Source organism: Ranitomeya imitator, chromosome 2 (assembly GCF_032444005.1).
Source record: "Ranitomeya imitator isolate aRanImi1 chromosome 2, aRanImi1.pri, whole genome shotgun sequence".
Classification (NCBI taxonomy): domain Eukaryota; kingdom Metazoa; phylum Chordata; class Amphibia; order Anura; family Dendrobatidae; genus Ranitomeya; species Ranitomeya imitator.
Window position 1 is genome coordinate 412,894,361 of NC_091283.1, and position 18,665 is coordinate 412,913,025.

Here is an 18,665-nt window from a genome sequence, read left to right on the forward strand (position 1 = left end):
TGGTTCTATGCCCTGCAGTCTCAGGAGTCTCCTGGATGTCCCTCACTGCCAGCACCCTTCAGATAGAGAACAAAGACATGGTAAATGGGCATGGATTGGGACGTGGTGCATAATTTTTCTTCTGTTCTTCAAAAGTTGACAGGTATGCTGGTAGGCATGCCACTCACTATATGGAAAGTATGAGGGATGAGTCTGAGTGCTGGAACCTGACTGAATATGACAGGGATGGGACTTGTGTTTCATCAAAAATGTCTCTCCTTTGTGTGCTGTGTGTGGTAATGCAAACTCCAAGGCTCCCCTGAAATTTTCAATATGGACACAATAAACCCTATAGTGTCTCTTTTGACCATCCGATACGTTGGGAGGTACATCATTATTAACATTATTATTACTATTATTATTATTACATTGCTTTTAATAGTAACCAAGGCTTCCCACTGTGTGCACAGAGATCTCCAGCTGATATTGCCACCTAGCGGTGCTAGGGACATAATACAGTAGTATTGAAACTAAAAAATTATTTGGTCAGACAGCGCTGAATTTTGGATCATCAGCTGTTGCAGAGGCCATCGTATTATCAAGAAAAAGCTATATGTGCCCTAACAATAGCAGAAAATTATTGCAAGAGCAACATATTATAAAAAATAATACTGACATATAAGTGCCCAAATAATAGTACCATGTAGTCTTCAAACTACAGTGCTAATAACAATAGCGTACAATCTATAGACAAACAGTCGATTAAATAATACTGCCATACTATACTCAAATATTACTTTCATATGGTACCAAATAAACCTGTTCTATACAGTCCCCAAATAATCAAGCCAAAAAATCTACAAATGATAGTATCATAAATAATTGTAATATCTGGCAGTTTCTATACTATAAACCCAACTTATCAGTATCTGACACATATACAGTTTTTGCCACCGTGCCCTTATAATAGTGCCTGTTACAGTGGCCATATGGTGCCTTCTTTAGGCCTCTTTGGTGCCACTTTACTGTGACTAGCTGAAATCAAGGATCCTATAGATGTCCAAAGTAATGGAAGAAGTGCAGGATGTGACATGATTGGTTCTATACTGTTCTATTTGATGAAGGTTTATTTTTATTGAATTTTTTAAAGATTAACACAATGCAATAGCAGGTTATGGAGAAGTATATTAGTGTGTGTAAAGTACATTGAAAGTTAACCATAGGCCCTCTAGTGACTCCTAAGCAAACTGCCTGATAATGCAACAATGGTAGAATTGTAGGACTAATTAGCCATTATAAGAAAATTGTGCATGGAGCCAGAATAAGACAATATCTAACCATTTAACCTATAGAGAATTTCCATACTAATAGTGATGAGCAAATGTGCTTGGATAAGTCGTTATCTGAGCATGCTCGGCTGCTAACCAAGTGACTTCAGCGTGCTCGAATAATATGTTCGAATTTCTGTCGACAGCCGCCACTCATGCAGGTATTGTCTAACAAACAGGCCATCCCTGCATGAGTTGTGGCTGTCAATCAGCCATGAGTCACGCAGCTGCGGGGACTCAAGCATAGTATTCGAGCACGCCGAAGTCACTCGGTTAGCACCCGAGCATGCGGGATAACACCTTATCCCAGCACATTCGCTCATCACTACATACTAACAATTGACAAACAAAAGACAAAAGACACAATGAGGAAAAAGTAGGGAGCATCTATGAGCATGGAGATCTTAATAGTTAAATTGAGCCCAGAAATAATCCCAGGGAGACCAAATAGAATCAAAGCGGTCCACCATCCATTCAGCAGAGCCGTCAAATTTTCCATTCTGCGAATGTCAGAGATCCTGATTAACAAATCCTGATAGAAAGGTGGATTGGACTGTTTCCAATGTACAGCAATCATGCACCTAGCAGCTGCTAATACATGCAGTAACAATTGTGGTGCGGTGACCCACGTTACAGCCAGGGGGGCGCTGTGTGTGCACTTCAAGATGCGCTTGGACGCAAAAATGTGATGAGACAAAGTTCGGCAGGAGTGTAAATGGCCGATGTGTGTGTTGCAGAGGAAGACACTCTGCGCTGTCAGTCTGAAGTTTGGTTGGTGTTCTGGGACCTGTAGTCCCACAAGTAATTGTGTAATTCTAATGGGAGATTGGCAGGGCTAGTTATGAGAGATGGGAGGGTCAGACTAGCCACACACACCCACACTCCCACCCAGGGGAGTGGTTACAGGTATGTAATGTGACCAGGGTGTGGGTCACATGTTCCTGTGTGGTTCCTGTGTATGGATCCGTTTGGTCCACGTGCAAGGTCCTGGATGGTCGGTGTTGGAGTCTCCTGGCATTGGCGAAGTCCTGCAAGCACCTGAGACTGTGGACCTGATGTACGGACAGTGTTGGATTGTCCTGGTATGGGCTGGAGTCCTGGAAGCACTGAGACCGGGAGTCCTGCAATAGCCTGGGTGTTGGATTGTCCTGAAGTGGGCTGGAGTCCTGGAAGCACTGCTGAGGCTATGGACTGAATGCTTGAGGGTGTTGGATTGTCCTGGGATGGACTGGAGTCCTGCAAGCACCTGGTGAGAGTGTGAGTCCTGGAATGGTCAGAGTGTTGGATTGTCCGCCGATGGACTGGAGTTCTGTAAGCACCTGGTTAGATCATGGACTGATGGCCTGTGTGTTGGAAGTGCCTGTGTTTGGACTTCCTGGAAACGAATGGAAAGGCTGCATCTCCAGAGCCTGAGACGGTTTCTGTGTTGGGGAAGCTACAGTTCCTACTGTGGGTCTGGACTATCCGAGGTGCCCTGGTCACAAGGACGGTGATCCCAATGAGGCAGTTTCCCTGTAAACCAGCACTGGCAGGAGTCAGTGTGTGGAGCCGGAGCTCCTGTAAGGTAACTCCAGGTAACAAGGGGTTACGGGCAGACACGGATCTGCCATTGGAACAGACAATCGGTGGTTAATGTGTTCCGTTGATATAAATGATGAACTGTTTGTGTTATTGTCACGATATGGTATGAAATATCATAAGTAGTTCTTTTGCTAGCCTGAGTGGGCTAAGCCCCCCCTTCTTGGAGTAACAGTTGTAGCTGCAAATTCCTGGCTTTCCTTCTCAGAGAGTGTGGGGGTTAGAAGTTTTATGGCCGAACGGAATTTACGACTGGCATTTCCTGTGTAAGCTCGTGTCCAGCTAGAACAGGGAAAATGGCTCCAAAAATCCATGAAAGATTCTTTGTTTAGTTTTTGTTAGATATTAGGCAAACGATTTAAGCTAGAAATACGAAAATATATATTCGTAGTCCCACTCGGTGTAGCTACACATCTCATGACACTAGGGTTTCTAACTCCATCTGGTAAAGAAGTAGGGTTTTCTCTGTAAATATGTATCCCAGATAGGACATATTTGATCTCATTAGAATGCTCACGTTAATCTGAGATGAATGATGAGCTTTTTAGGACGCTGACATGTTTTGTAGTGAAGTTATAGAAATCAGAGGAAATAGTTTAAAGTTTCCTCAGAATGTAGAGAGAGGAGGGTCTGGATAAGCCAGCCTTTCTGTGATGTCACAGCCTTAATGTTTTAAGTGTCTGGCAGGCTCTGAGGAGTCACTTTTTGCTGATTTCTCCCTCTGGACTGCTTTGTCCTATTGTCCTGGAAGAGCTGGTACATCCCATGGACTGGGATGTATGGAAACTGCACTAGCCTGGATGCCTGCAATGCTTTTAATATGTGAGTGTTATCTTTTCTCATTTATTCCCTTTATGTTATAATTACCCTTGTACATATTTGCAATTGTCTCATGTATAACATCTTTATAAACTATTTTTAATAACGCACTGCCTAGTTATTTTGAATGGGATATACTATTATATATTAGTTCTTCTCCTGCTCTAAACCGTACCCTAAGTCTCTTGAAGGGAAAATACGCTACTGTTACTGTTGTGTTGGGTTAGCTTCGGACCCGTTTAATCGAAGCTGGTGGCAGCGAAAGTGTGCTGACGGTTGGATTATGCTGAAGCAACTGCGGGTTTGATAATTATTGTTCCTGCCTGTGTGGGAGTAGTTATCGCGTCGCTGCAGCGTGCCCAATAGCCAGTACATAGCAGGCAGCCTTTCTGGCGACTAATTACCCAGGGTGCAGTACCTAATCTGACCTGAGAGTAAGGGGGCGCCAGAGAGCTGCAAGTGTTAAGTGGAACTGTAAGCGGGATATACATAAATCCCTGCAGTTCGTGGTATATAGAAAAGCAGTGGGATACCTAGAATAAGCCCCTGCTGTAAACTAAGAGGTCAATAGCCTTGTGTGTGGTTTTTCATCACATTGTTAGCAGTGGAGGGATAACTAAGATAAGCCCCCCTGCACATGTGATAGCCGTCTGTTGGCCTAAAGTCACCCTGATCCGTGACGTAGGGGTGACGGTCACGGTGTGAATCCTGACCCAGTGGTGACAGCGGTCAGGGGAATCGTGACAGTTATGGTTTATGACGTTTAATAAACCGGAATAGACTGTTTTTGTGGAAAAATCGTGCCTGTATGCTTTATTCCCGTGCAAAGCAAGTGTCCCCCAAGACCCGAAGTACGGGAAACGCTACACAATTTAGATGAATTTTTCCCCATCCCTCTGGGGGTGACATTGAAAAGATAAATTGCAGGATCCAGCCCCTTGAGAAAGCGGTCAAAGAGGGACGCGAAACGCGCGTCGGGGGGCTTCTTACACACCTTGCCTTTGATCCTCCATCTCTTACCTTGGTAAGTGCTTGCCTATTTCCCCATGCCTTGAGATTTTGCCCCACTGAGGGCTTGGCATAGATGGACGTTACTTGGGCAGGTACATTGTATCTGGACACTAGCACTATGCACCTTATGCTTACTTACCCTTACTGATATTTTGCTAGGGTTATTTGGGGGATCCTGTTCATCCCGGTGTAGTGTTCCTGCACATGGGTTTTTTTTGTGTCTGTATATGTATATTTAATTATGTTAATAAATTTTGGATTTTATACATAGATATACCCAGTATAGCTCTTTCTTCTCCTTTTTTTGACATGTGATAGCCGTCTGTTGGCCTAAAGTCACCCTGATCCGTGACATAGGGGTGACGGTCACGGTGTGAATCCTGACCCAGTGGTGACAGCGGTCAGGGGAATCGTGACAATTGGTGGCAGCGGTGGGATATCTTAGAGCATTAGTGATTTGGTTTGAGTAATCATTCCTCTCACTAAAAACTTGCAGAAAGTTCTTGCGAGGACTCTGCGCAAATAAGTTTGGAGAACGAACTCAGTGCTTTTTAGTTGTGAGACAATTGCGTACTGGTAATTATCCCCTCCCTTTCTCTTCGTTTTTCTATCCTATCTTTTATTTGGCAACCATGGTTGTGCTGGGAGAAACCTTCTATGAGCAGCAGACCAGAGACACCCTTGTCGCCTTATGCAAGTCACAGCACATTGACTCTGCAAGCAAAAACAAAGCCCAACTGGTCGCAGATCTGGTGCAATGGGAAGCCGCTCGAGACCAATCTCAGAGCTCAGAGGCCGCAGAAGCCAGCACAAGCGAACATGGTGCTGCAGCAGAGGTCCAACCACTGAATGCTGGCCCTGTTAGCAATCCGGGCGAATTGGACCCCCACCTGCAGGCGGCCTTGAAAGAATTCCCCATTGACGACCATGAGGGACGTCGGCAGCTGATTCAGCAATACCGGCAGGAGGCCCAGCGAGCTGAGAGAGAGGCCCGAGCTGAGAGAGAGGCCCGAGCTGAGAGAGAGGCACAGGCCCAGCGAGCCGAACGGCAAGCTGAGCGGGAGTACCAGCTGCAGTTAGCCCGACTGCAAATGCAGGGGTTGTCTCAGACCAACCGTGAGCCCAGCAGCGCTCAGATACCTAAGCCCCGGCCCGATCACTTCCCTGTTATGGAGAAGGACGGAGACTTGGACACTTTTCTGCGGGCCTTTGAGAAAGCCTGCAGACAGTACCGGCTGCCTACAGATGAATGGGCCCGATACCTGACACCAGGGCTGAAAGGTAAAGCTCTGGAGGCGTTTGCTGCCCTCCCTCAAGAACAAGATGGAGACTATGAGGCCATCAAGCAGGCTCTGATAGCCAAGTACCAGCTTACACCCGAGGTGTACCGTAGAAAGTTCCGGACCCTCCAACGTGGCCCACACGACAGTTACAGTGATGTGGTGCATGGACTGGGGACCCACTTTGACCAGTGGACCCAAGGACTGTCAGTGACCACCTTTGCACAGCTGCGAGACCTGATGATCAAAGACCAGTTTTTTCATCTTTGCCCAGCTGAGGTGCGACAGTTCGTGATGGACAGAGAACCCAAAGACGTGACGAAAGCAGCGCAGATTGCCGATGCCTATGAGGCCAACCGTAGATCGGAAGCGCGGAAGCCAGTCACCACCAGCTGGAGAGGGGGTAAGCCTGCAACCAACGCCAGTACCCCTGCCAGCCAACACACCAGAGGTCCTGTCCCTGTGGCCAACAGCACCAGACCTACCACCGAACCTCGAGCGTGTTACACCTGCAAGCGGCCTGGGCATATCAGTACCTTCTGTCCAGACAGGCCGAAGAACCCCCCAGCCAAGGCCCCAGGGCCTAATGCAGCAGTTCTTTTGGTGGGTGGTGTGGTTGGGAGGGTGTGTGACAACGTACAGCCCGTCACTGTGGGAGGCCATGTTGCTACAGGCCTCAAGGACACCGGGGCTGAACGAACCCTCATCCGACCCGAACTGGCGGCCCCTGAAGAAATCATTCCGGGGAAAACCCTAACTGTCACTGGGATTGGGGGCATCAGCTGTCCCTTACCAATGGCCCGGGTTTTTATTGATTGGGGTGCTGGGAGCGGGGTGAAGGAAGTGGGGCTGTCTGATAATTTGCCCACTGATGTTTTGTTGGGGACTGATTTGGGGAGGATGTATGCATACTACGTTCCTGACACCCCTCCCCAATCTACTAATGAGGGTAAAGTTAACCCTGATGATGATGATGATGGGAAATCGCATGTGTTACCTGACCATGCTTTATCTTGTGTTGATGCATCTACTAATGATTTTTTCCCTAGGATTGATGGTGAAAATGTTGTACCTGTGCCAGCTGAACCTGATAATGATTTTTCTGTGAAGGTTAATGTGTCCATAGGTACAGGTGTGCCCAGCCACGTCGCTCTGCGGAGTGAGACGGCTGAGGAACCCCTAACAGGGGCAAGTGTCGGTGCTACAGGAAATGGGGAGATGCATGGGAACCGTGAGGAAGGTGACGCCATGAAAGTGACCAGTGCCACCGAGGAAGGTAACTGGCCCATAAGTAGCCCAGCCCCTGGAGTGTTGGGGGTGGATGGGGAGGTAGAGCCCATAGCAGCGCCGGCTGATGGGCCTGTAGAAACCCCCGGGGAGACAGCCTACGTAGCTGCTGTCACCCGCAGTCAGAGTGCCCGGAACGCAGATAACTGTCAGCCTTCCGGACCCTCCTCAGTCATCACGGTGACTGAACCAGAGGTGGACCCAGAGCAGGTCCAAGAGGGTTCCCGTGGGGAAGGGACCCTGACGTCGCTTTTGGCTTCCCCTAGCCAGGAGTTTCAGGCCGCTCTGCACACAGATGCGAGCCTAGAGAGTTTGAGACAACTCGCCGAGACGCCCACCTCCGTGACTGATAAGGAGAGGGTGTTCTGGGAACAAGGAAGGTTATACCGGGAGACAGTACCCGGAGAATCACAAAAGGAGTGGTTGAGGGAAAGACAGCTGGTCGTCCCGCAGCAATTCCGGGGTGAGTTGTTGCGGATTGCCCATGAGATCCCGCTAGCTGGACACTTGGGGATCAGCAAAACTAAGGCCCGGCTGTCTCAACACTTCTATTGGCCTAAGATGGGGACAGATGTGTCAAACTACTGCCGCTCCTGTGTCACCTGTCAAAGAGTGGGGAAGGCAGGGCCTGCTCTTAAGGCTCCCCTGATCCCTTTGCCAGTGATAGAAGAGCCTTTCCAGAGGATCGCGGTGGACATTGTGGGCCCGCTGGCCGTCCCCAGCAGCTCTGGAAAGCAATACATCCTTACTGTGGTAGACTATGCTACCCGGTACCCAGAGGCAGTAGCTCTGTCGTCAACTAGGGCAGATAAGGTGGCGGATGCCCTGTTGGCCATCTTTTCACGTGTAGGATTTCCCAGGGAAATGCTTACTGATCAAGGGACCCAATTTATGTCTCGCCTAATGGAGGCTCTCTGTAAGAAAATGCAGGTGAAGCACCTGGTATCGAGTGCGTACCACCCACAGACCAATGGCTTGTGTGAACGCTTCAATGGTACCCTCAAACAGATGCTACGCATGCTGGTTGAGACACAAGGGCGCGACTGGGAGCGGTACCTCCCACACCTGCTGTTCGCTTACCGAGAGGTTCCGCAGGCCTCGACGGGGTTCTCCCCCTTCGAGCTCCTGTACGGCAGGCGAGTTCGGGGACCCCTTGGGTTGGTAAGAGAATCCTGGGAAGAGGAGCCGAACCCTTCTGAAGTGTCCATAGTGGAGTATGTCATGCACTTCCGTGACAAGATGCAGACCTTGACGCAGTTGGTGCATGACAACATGACGCAGGCTCAGGCTGATCAGAAGCACTGGTACGACCAGAACGCCCGGGAGCGGACCTACCACGTGGGTCAGAAGGTGTGGGTGCTGGTCCCCGTACCAACGGATAAGCTTCAGGCAGCCTGGGAGGGCCCGTACGTCGTCCACCAACAGCTCAACCCGGTCACTTACGTGGTCACGCTTGACCACGCTCGGGGTAGGCGAAAGGCCTTTCACGTCAACATGATGAAGGCTCATCACGAACGTGAACCTTTCGTCCTACCGGCCTGCAGCTTGCCCGAAGACGGTGAGGAAGACACCCTCCTGGACTTGCTGGCCCAAGCCAAGGCCAATGGGTCCATCGAGGATGTGGAGGTAAGCGCCTCGTTAACTGAACCCCAGCGGGTGCAGTTGCAAACCACACTGGAACCCTTCCGGGTCGTATTCTCCAACCGACCTGGGAGGACTGAGTTAGCCGTCCACGAGGTGGACACCGGGAATCACGCCCCACTACGGCGAACACCCTATCGAATCTCTGACCAGGTGCAGCAGACTATGCGCCAAGAGATCGATGAGATGTTACAGCTGGGGGTGATTCGACGGTCAAAGAGCGCGTGGGCATCGCCTGTAGTTCTCGTGCCAAAGAAGGACCGGACCACACGGTTCTGCGTGGACTACAGGGGGCTCAACGCCATCACAGCCTCGGATGCGCACCCAATGCCGCGCATCGAGGAGCTGCTTGAGAAGTTAGCTGGCGCAAAATACCTGACAATAATGGATTTGAGTAGAGGATACTGGCAGATTCCCCTGAGCCCCGAGGCGCAGGAGAAGTCCGCCTTTATCACACCCTTTGGACTGTACGAGTCCACGGTCATGCCCTTCGGCATGAAGAATGCCCCTGCCACTTTCCAGCGGATGGTCAACCGCCTGCTTCAGGGACTGGAGACGTACGCCGTGGCGTACTTGGATGACATTGCCATCTTCAGTCCCTCCTGGAAGGAACACCTGCAGCATCTCGAGGAGGTGCTCAGGCGGATTCACCAAGCAGGACTGACTATCAAGCCGGGAAAGTGTCAGATGGGCATGAGGGAGGTTCCCTACCTGGGAAACCGGGTAGGCGAAGGCACCATGGAGCCAGATCATGGCAATGGTGATGGGTTGGCCCACCAGGGTGAACCTGCTGAGGTGCGCATGGAGGAGAACCATCAGGTCCTGCCTCCCTAGCGCACACCAAAAGGGGGAGGTGTCACGATATGGTATGAAATATCATAAGTAGTTCTTTTGCTAGCCTGAGTGGGCTAAGCCCCCCCTTCTTGGAGTAACAGTTGTAGCTGCAAATTCCTGGCTTTCCTTCTCAGAGAGTGTGGGGGTTAGAAGTTTTATGGCCGAACGGAATTAACGACTGGCATTTCCTGTGTAAGCTCGTGTCCAGCTAGAACAGGGAAAATGGCTCCAAAAATCCATGAAAGATTCTTTGTTTAGTTTTTGTTAGATATTAGGCAAACGATTTAAGCTAGAAATACGAAAATATATATTCGTAGTCCCACTCGGTGTAGCTACACATCTCATGACACTCGGGTTTCTAACTCCATCTGGTAAAGAAGTAGGGTTTTCTCTGTAAATATGTATCCCAGATAGGACATATTTGATCTCATTAGAATGCTCACGTTAATCTGAGATGAATGATGAGCTTTTTAGGACGCTGACATGTTTTGTAGTGAAGTTATAGAAATCAGAGGAAATAGTTTAAAGTTTCCTCAGAATGTAGAGAGAGGAGGGTCTGGATAAGCCAGCCTTTCTGTGATGTCACAGCCTTAATGTTTTAAGTGTCTGGCAGGCTCTGAGGAGTCACTTTTTGCTGATTTCTCCCTCTGGACTGCTTTGTCCTATTGTCCTGGAAGAGCTGGTACATCCCATGGACTGGGATGTATGGAAACTGCACTAGCCTGGATGCCTGCAATGCTTTTAATATGTGAGTGTTATCTTTTCTCATTTATTCCCTTTATGTTATAATTACCCTTGTACATATTTGCAATTGTCTCATGTATAACATCTTTATAAACTATTTTTAATAACGCACTGCCTAGTTATTTTGAATGGGATATACTATTATATATTAGTTCTTCTCCTGCTCTAAACCGTACCCTAAGTCTCTTGAAGGGAAAATACGCTACTGTTACTGTTGTGTTGGGTTAGCTTCGGACCCGTTTAATCGAAGCTGGTGGCAGCGAAAGTGTGCTGACGGTTGGATTATGCTGAAGCAACTGCGGGTTTGATAATTATTGTTCCTGCCTGTGTGGGAGTAGTTATCGCGTCGCTGCAGCGTGCCCAATAGCCAGTACATAGCAGGCAGCCTTTCTGGCGACTAATTACCCAGGGTGCAGTACCTAATCTGACCTGAGAGTAAGGGGGCGCCAGAGAGCTGCAAGTGTTAAGTGGAACTGTAAGCGGGATATACATAAATCCCTGCAGTTCGTGGTATATAGAAAAGCAGTGGGATACCTAGAATAAGCCCCTGCTGTAAACTAAGAGGTCAATAGCCTTGTGTGTGGTTTTTCATCACATTGTTAGCAGTGGAGGGATAACTAAGATAAGCCCCCCTGCACATGTGATAGCCGTCTGTTGGCCTAAAGTCACCCTGATCCGTGACGTAGGGGTGACGGTCACGGTGTGAATCCTGACCCAGTGGTGACAGCGGTCAGGGGAATCGTGACAGTTATGGTTTATGACGTTTAATAAACCGGAATAGACTGTTTTTGTGGAAAAATCGTGCCTGTATGCTTTATTCCCGTGCAAAGCAAGTGTCCCCCAAGACCCGAAGTACGGGAAACGCTACACAATTTAGATGAATTTTTCCCCATCCCTCTGGGGGTGACATTGAAAAGATAAATTGCAGGATCCAGCCCCATACAGTACAGACCAAACGTTTGGACACACCTTCTCATTTAAAGATTTTTCTGTATTTTCACGACTATGAAAATTGTACATTCACACTGAAGGCATCAAAACTATGAATTAACACATGTGGGATTATATACTTAACATAAAAGTGTGAAACAACTGAAATTATGTCTTATATTTTAGGTTCTTCAAAGTAGCCACCTTTTGCTTTGATGACTGCTTTGCACACTCATGGTATTCTCTTGATGAGTTTCAAGAGGTAGTCACCGGGAATGGTCTTCCAACCATCTTGAAGGCATTCCCAGAAATGCTTAGCACTTATTGTCCCTTTGGCTTCACTCTGCGGTCCAGCTCACCCCAAACCATCTCGATTGGGTTCAGGTCTAATGACTGTGGAGGCCAGGTCATCTGGCGTAGCACCCCATCACTCTCCTTCTTGCTCAAATAGCCCTTACACAGCCTGGAGGTGTGATTGGGGTCATTGTCCTGTTGAAAAATAAATGATGGTCCAACTAAAAGCAAACCGGATGGAATAGCATGCAATGCAAGATGCTGTGGTAGCCATGCTGGTTGAGTATGCCTTCAATTTTGAATAAATCCCCAACAGTGTCACCAGCAAAGCACCCCCACACCATCACACCTCTTCCTCCATGCTTCACGGTGGGAACCAGGCATGTAGAGTCCATCCGTTCACCTTTTCTGTGTCGCACAAAGACACGGTAGTTGGAACCAAAGATCTCAAATTTGGACTCATCAGACAAAAGCACAGATTTCCACTGGTCTAATGTCCATTCCTTGTGTTCTTCAGCCCAAACAAGTCTCTTCTGCTTGTTGCCTGTCCTTAGCAGTGGTTTCCTAGCAGCCAGGGCCGGCGTCAGCACCCGGGCAAGTGCTGGGGCCCTGGCGAGACAGGGGGCCCACTCACGCTGTCATAGATCCATCTGGCTGCTTGCCCGCTGTTTTTCCTGCCGCTTACCCTTTCAATTTGCTGGCACGGCGGTCTTACAGGTGTGGGCAGTGGGAGCTGGCACAAGCATCTTCTCAGTCAGTGCAGGCAGGCAGGCACATAGGGGTTAACAACGCAGCCAGCGTGACATTGTTTGTGGGCGAAGAGAGCACGTTCTCCTGCTCTGCTCTCCCGCCCCTGGCTGCAGTGCTGAACATATCAGGCAGATTCCGGTGGAGCTGCTACCCGCGCCTGAGTGAGTGCAATGATATTGCTGTATTCTAACAGTCTGGGTGAGCTGGGGCGGCCATGGGCTGGGCGCCTGCAGCTGAGCTGCTGGAGTATATTATATACTTCAGAAGCAGCCGCCCAGCCCAGGCCCCAGCACCTGTCCTGTATATACTGTATCTATACAGCCTGTATAGATACAGTATATATAATATATATATATATATAATATATACAGGACAGGTGCTGGGGGCCTGGGCTGGCGGCTGCTGAAGTATATACACTGTACAGTACCACTCCCCCTGTATATATACACTGCACAGTACCACTCCTCCTGTCCTGTATATATACACTGCACAGCACCACTCCTCTTGTCCTGTATATATACACTGCACAGTACCACTCCCCCATCCTGTATATATACAATGCACAGTATAACTCCTCCTATCCTGTATATATACACTGCAGAATTTACAATAGCTATCACTCATGTAAGAAGTGAAATCTTGCATTCTACTATACCTATATTTCTCTGCTGTATCTGGGCATCATGAATTGTGGTATGTGTTAAAGGGGGGAGACCCACTGAGATTCTTTCGCCCGGGGCCCTCAAAAACCTGGAGCCGGCCCTGCTAGCAGCTATTTTACCATGAAGGCCTGCTGCACAAAGTCTCCTCTTAATTAACAGTTGTTGTAGAGATGTGTCTGCTGCTAGAACTCTGTGTGGCATTGACCTGGTCTCTAATCTGAGCTGCTGTTAACCTGCGATTTCTGAGGCTGGTGACTCGGATAAACTTATCCTCAGAAGCAGAGGTGACTCTTGGTCTTCCTTTCCTGGGGTGGTCCTCATGTGAGCCAGTTTCTTTGTAGCGCTTGATGGTTTTTGCACCTGCACTTGGGGACACTTTCAAAGTTTTGCCAATTTTTCGGACTGACTGCCCTTCATTTCTTAAAGTAATGATGGACACTCATTTTTCTTTACTTAGCTGTTTTTTTCTTGCCATAATACAAATTCTAACAGTCTATTCAGTAGGACTATCAGCTGTGTATCCACCAGACTTCTGCACAACACAACTGATGGTCCCAACACCATTTATAAGCTAAGAAATCCCACTTATTAAACCTGACAGGGCACACCTGTGAAGTGAAAACCATTCCCGGTGACTACCTCTTGAAGCTCATCAAGAGAATGCCAAGAGTTTGCAAAGCAGTCATCAAAGCAAAAGGTGGCTACTTTGAAGAACCTAAAATATATGACATAATTTCAGTTGTTTCACACTTTTTTCTTAAGTATATAATTCCACATGTGTTAATTCATAGTTTTGATGCCTTCAGTGTGAATGTACAATTTTCATAGTCATGAAAATACAGAAAAATCTTTAAATGAGAAGGTGTGTCCAAACTTTTGGTCTGTACTGTATCTTGGAAGAACTGTTGATTAGTTATGGAGAAGTTGGATTTGATAAAGTCAAATGAGTAAAGGTACCGTCACACTGAACGATATCGCTAGCGATCCGTGACGTTGCAGCGTCCTGGCTAGCGATATCGTTCAGTTTGACACACAGCAGCGATCAGAATCCTGCTGTGATGTCGTTGGTCGCTGCAGAAAGTCCAGCACTTTATTTTGTCGCTGGACTTCCTGCTGACATCGCTGAATCGGCGTGTGTGACGCCGATTCAGCGATGTCTTCGCTGGTAACCAGGGTAAACATCGGGTTACTAAGCGCAGGGCCGCGCTTAGTAACCCGATGTTTACCCTGGTTACCAGCGTAAAAGTAAAAAAAAAAAAAACACTACATACTTACCTTCCGCTGTCTGTCCCTCGGCGCTCTGCTTCTCTGCCCTGTGTAAGCCCAGCGGCCGGAAAGCAGAGCGGTGACGTCACCGCTGTGCTTTCCGGCCGCTGTGCTTACACAGGGCAGAGAAGCAGAGCGCCGAGGGACAGACAGCGTAAGGTAAGTATGTGGTGTTTGTTTTTTTTAACTTTTACGCTGGTAACCAGGGTAAACATCGGGTTACTAAGCGCGGCCCTGCGCTTAGTAACCCGATGTTTACCCTGGTTACCGGCATAGTTGGTCGCTGGAGAGCTGTCTGTGTGACAGCTCTCCAGCGACCAAATAGCGACGCTGCAGCGATCCGGATCGTTGTCGGTATCGCTGCAGCGTCGCTTAGTGTGACGGTACCTTAAATCTCCAACGAATCTCTGTCAACCAAATCCGCATATCTCAAGAGACCTGCTGAAATCCACTTATAGGAGAAACTACTGATAGGATTGGGGTGTTGCAGCACCGGAGCTCTCATGAAGGCCTCTTTCAAATGCTGGAAGATTTACACTGCCATCTTAGACCAGTACCTGGCATTAGCTACCCTTCTTGGTTATGGGTTCCATTAGGGATGATAAGTGTTCAATAAAAAGCCTGTAGAAGTTGGCAAACTCATGAACCACTGGATGGCACGGGCTGAGTGGTTAGCATTGCAGCTTTTTTAGCGCTGGGGTCCTGGGTTCAAATCCGACCAAGGACAACATCTGCAAGGAGTTTGTATGTTCTCTCCGTGTTTGCGTGGGTTTTCTCCGGTTTCATCACACACTCCAAAGACATAATGATAGGGAAATTAGATTGTGAGCCCCATGGCGACAGTGCTGATAATGTCTTTAAAGCACTGTGGAATTATTAACACTAAATAAGTGAGTAATAAAAAAAGCCTTGAGGACGAGGCCAGGAGAGAATTGCAGAAACCTTCTTAGGATTAATTTCAAGACACTGGCTGGAAACATTGTAGCCAAGGAATGGCAAGGAGGATTTTTCAAAGACGCATGTGGACAACTTGGCAAATTGTTCTCCTGTAGACGCTACAGAACCTGACGGACTTGTCTTCTATGGGTAGGTAGAAAATAAAGATGTCACCCAAATACACAACCACAGAAACATAGAGGAGGTCATTGTAAATATTGCTGATGAATTTATGAAACATGGTGGGCAGATTGCATAGATTAAAGGGCATAACGAGATACTCGTAGTCACAGCGTCACGAGTATTAAAGGTCGTGTTCAATTCCTCACCCAACGGATCTGGATCAAGTTATAAGCTCGTCATAGACTCAATTTAGTGAAAATCTTTGCCCCACAGATTCTGTCAAATAGTTCTGAAATCAAAAGCAGGTAGTACTTATTCTCAATGGTGATATTATTAAGGCCCTGATAGTCAATAAGGCACATAGGGAAACATCCCTCTTAGTCACGAAGAAGAAACTGCCACTGGCAGAAGAGAACTAAAGGAAGAATCGATAGGCTACGTTTTCTTGGAAGTATTCCGACATAGCATGAGTCTCTGGCAGAGATAGAGAATGCACCCAGCCCCGGGGTGGAGAGGCACCAGACTGAAGATCGATGGGACAATCGTAGGGTATATGCGGTGGCAAGACCTCTGCCTTCTTGTCATGAAAGACGTCTGCAAAGGCACAATATTACCTGGGAAGAGATGAAAGTTTTGGAGGCTTGGAAGGCGTAGACTTGGGCAAGACTTTGGCAGGCAGTTGATAGCACAAAACAGTCCTCAATGAAACACCTGGCCAGTGGACTAGTCAACAACCGGCCCATTTAAAGGCAACCATGGAAGGCCCAGACGAACAGAGTTTATAGATTTAGGTAGCACATAGAAATAAAAACTTTCGGAATGCAGAACTCCAATCCGCAAAGTGTCTAACAGGATGATATTGTCATAGTTGCACCCCTCAGTGTGTTTGGGAAGCAGTTACTGACAGCTTGGCCTTCCAATCTGGTACAGGGGCTGAAGCTCTCAGTACTTTGATTGACAGCATGACCATCCAGTCTGGTTCAGAGACGTGCTGAGCTGTCAGTGTGCTTATTGACAGATTGACTAGCCAATCTGTGACTGGGAGGTGTTGACTGTCTCAGGTGTTCACTATCCCGGGTAATTGCATGCCTACCTAACTGAGCAGCTTCTCCCAGACCTCTGCCAGACATACATTCATTTTGTGAGGTTTGTGGTTTCCTGTGCCTTGAGTTCTATATACTTGATCTGTTGCCTGACCTTGGACTTCGTTCTGACCATCCGCCTGTTTAACCTCTTCAGCTCAAATCCGTTATCCTCCCGGTTCTCTGACCTCGGAACGTTACCTAAGCTTTTGCATGTTTCTTTTGTTTATGACGTACCCTCCTGGCTTCTGACCTTGGACTCCCCGACCACTCTGACTCACGGTTTAGCCGTGAGAAGTGACTAGCGCCACAGAAATATTGGACAGGCTCTGCCAGGAGTTTTCAGTCAATGGAGGCAATAGCCAGGGGATGATCTAGCTGTTGCATGGGAAACTGAAGTTAAAGAGATAGGTCCTGATGGATGAAGTTAGCAGTGGATCTGGAGTCTAAATGGGCTGCCGTGGAGAGAGACCTTGCTCCTCAGGACAAGGTGACCTTGGTCAATAGTTTTGGAGAGCAATCTTTCTCACCTAGAGTGATCTCTACAACCAACCTTAGGTGCTGGAGTTTCCCATCCTCACTGGATACTGATGAACATAATGTATTTTGTCTCTACAGTACATACACTTGTCCTCTCTCTACCTTCGCTGTCACTCTTGTACAGAAAATTTGGCCAGCTCAACTTCCATGGGCTCAGTAGTAGGAGGGGTGGTTTGCGGCAGCAAGGGATACTGGAAGATCGAAGCCAGCCTGGGTGGTCTTCTGACACGAAAATATACTTAATCTTGTTCCAGAGCTCCCTCATGGAAATGAAGATCAATCCTAGTAGCGCTTTTTCATTCCAAGCCAACTCCGCAGCAAGGGTGTTGAAATGTACAGCATACTGAGTCATGGTGTCTGTGCCTTGTCTCAGAGTCAAGAGGGACAAGGCAGCAAAGGAGGTGGGGCCTGGTACCTTGAACGTCGCTCAAAACTCCTCCAGGAAGTTTCCTAATTCGCAAGTCTTTGGACCTTCACGGTCCCAAATAGGATTTGCCCATGCACGGCTTGTCCGGACAACAGAAAGACCATAAAAGCAATCTTGGTTTGGTATGATCGAAAGAGATGGGTGTGGAGCATGTAGTGGATTTGGCACTGGTTTATAAAGCTGTTGTTCTCCTTGTGGCTTTCCTTGGGCATCTTACAGAGATGAAAATGGAAACAGGAGCTTAACTGCTACATCAGAAACTGAAGATTTACACAGCTCCTCCTGGAGAGGATATCAATCCAAAGACTGGATGGCCTGTCACGGTAGAGATGCAGGACAGAGTGGAAACTGATTTGGACAAATCCTGCAGCTGAGTTGCTACCACATTAATTGCCTGCATCAACTGGTCTTGACACTCAAGTTGCGAACGATCCCCTTCATACAAGACTTGAACATTCGACTTGAGGTCTCTAGGTTCCGTTTTCTCAGGGGGGTCCATGAACTGAGCTTACGGTGACGGCCGTGGCTGTGCCACGGGAATGGAAACGTAAATCAGGATCAATAACAGGGCGGCTATGGGAGGTGCGAGGTCCAGGATCCAGCCTACAACTATTACTCATCTACCCAACACCATTTACCAGAGAGCGTTTGATCCTTGTCAGAAGATAGGTGTAACAGATGTGTGTCTCAAGCTAGGTATAAAAGATGACCGTGAGAAATTGGATGCCAAAGAGGCACATAATCTAGACAATAGGCTCAAAACAATTTCAAACTCATATCTCGGCTGCTGTATCACTTTTGTAAAAAAAAATAATTTGAATCTGCAACAGCTTTGCACACAGAACACATTCAAGGGCACTAAATGAAAAGGTTGGATATAGCGGGCTGTATCATGTTTAGCAACAGAAAAAAAAATATTTTAATGTGCTTGAGGTCTGCAGATTAATATCACCGCCACAAAATGACAATGTGTGATACCGCAGACTGTATCACATTCAGCAACAGAAAAAATTATAATTTTTTTTTAACGTGCGTTAGGTCTGCAGACAGGTTCATATCACCACAGCACTAAATGACAAGGTGGGATACAGCAGGCTGTTTCACATTTAGCTACTGAAATAATATAATTTAGAACCCTATAGTCGTGCATGGAG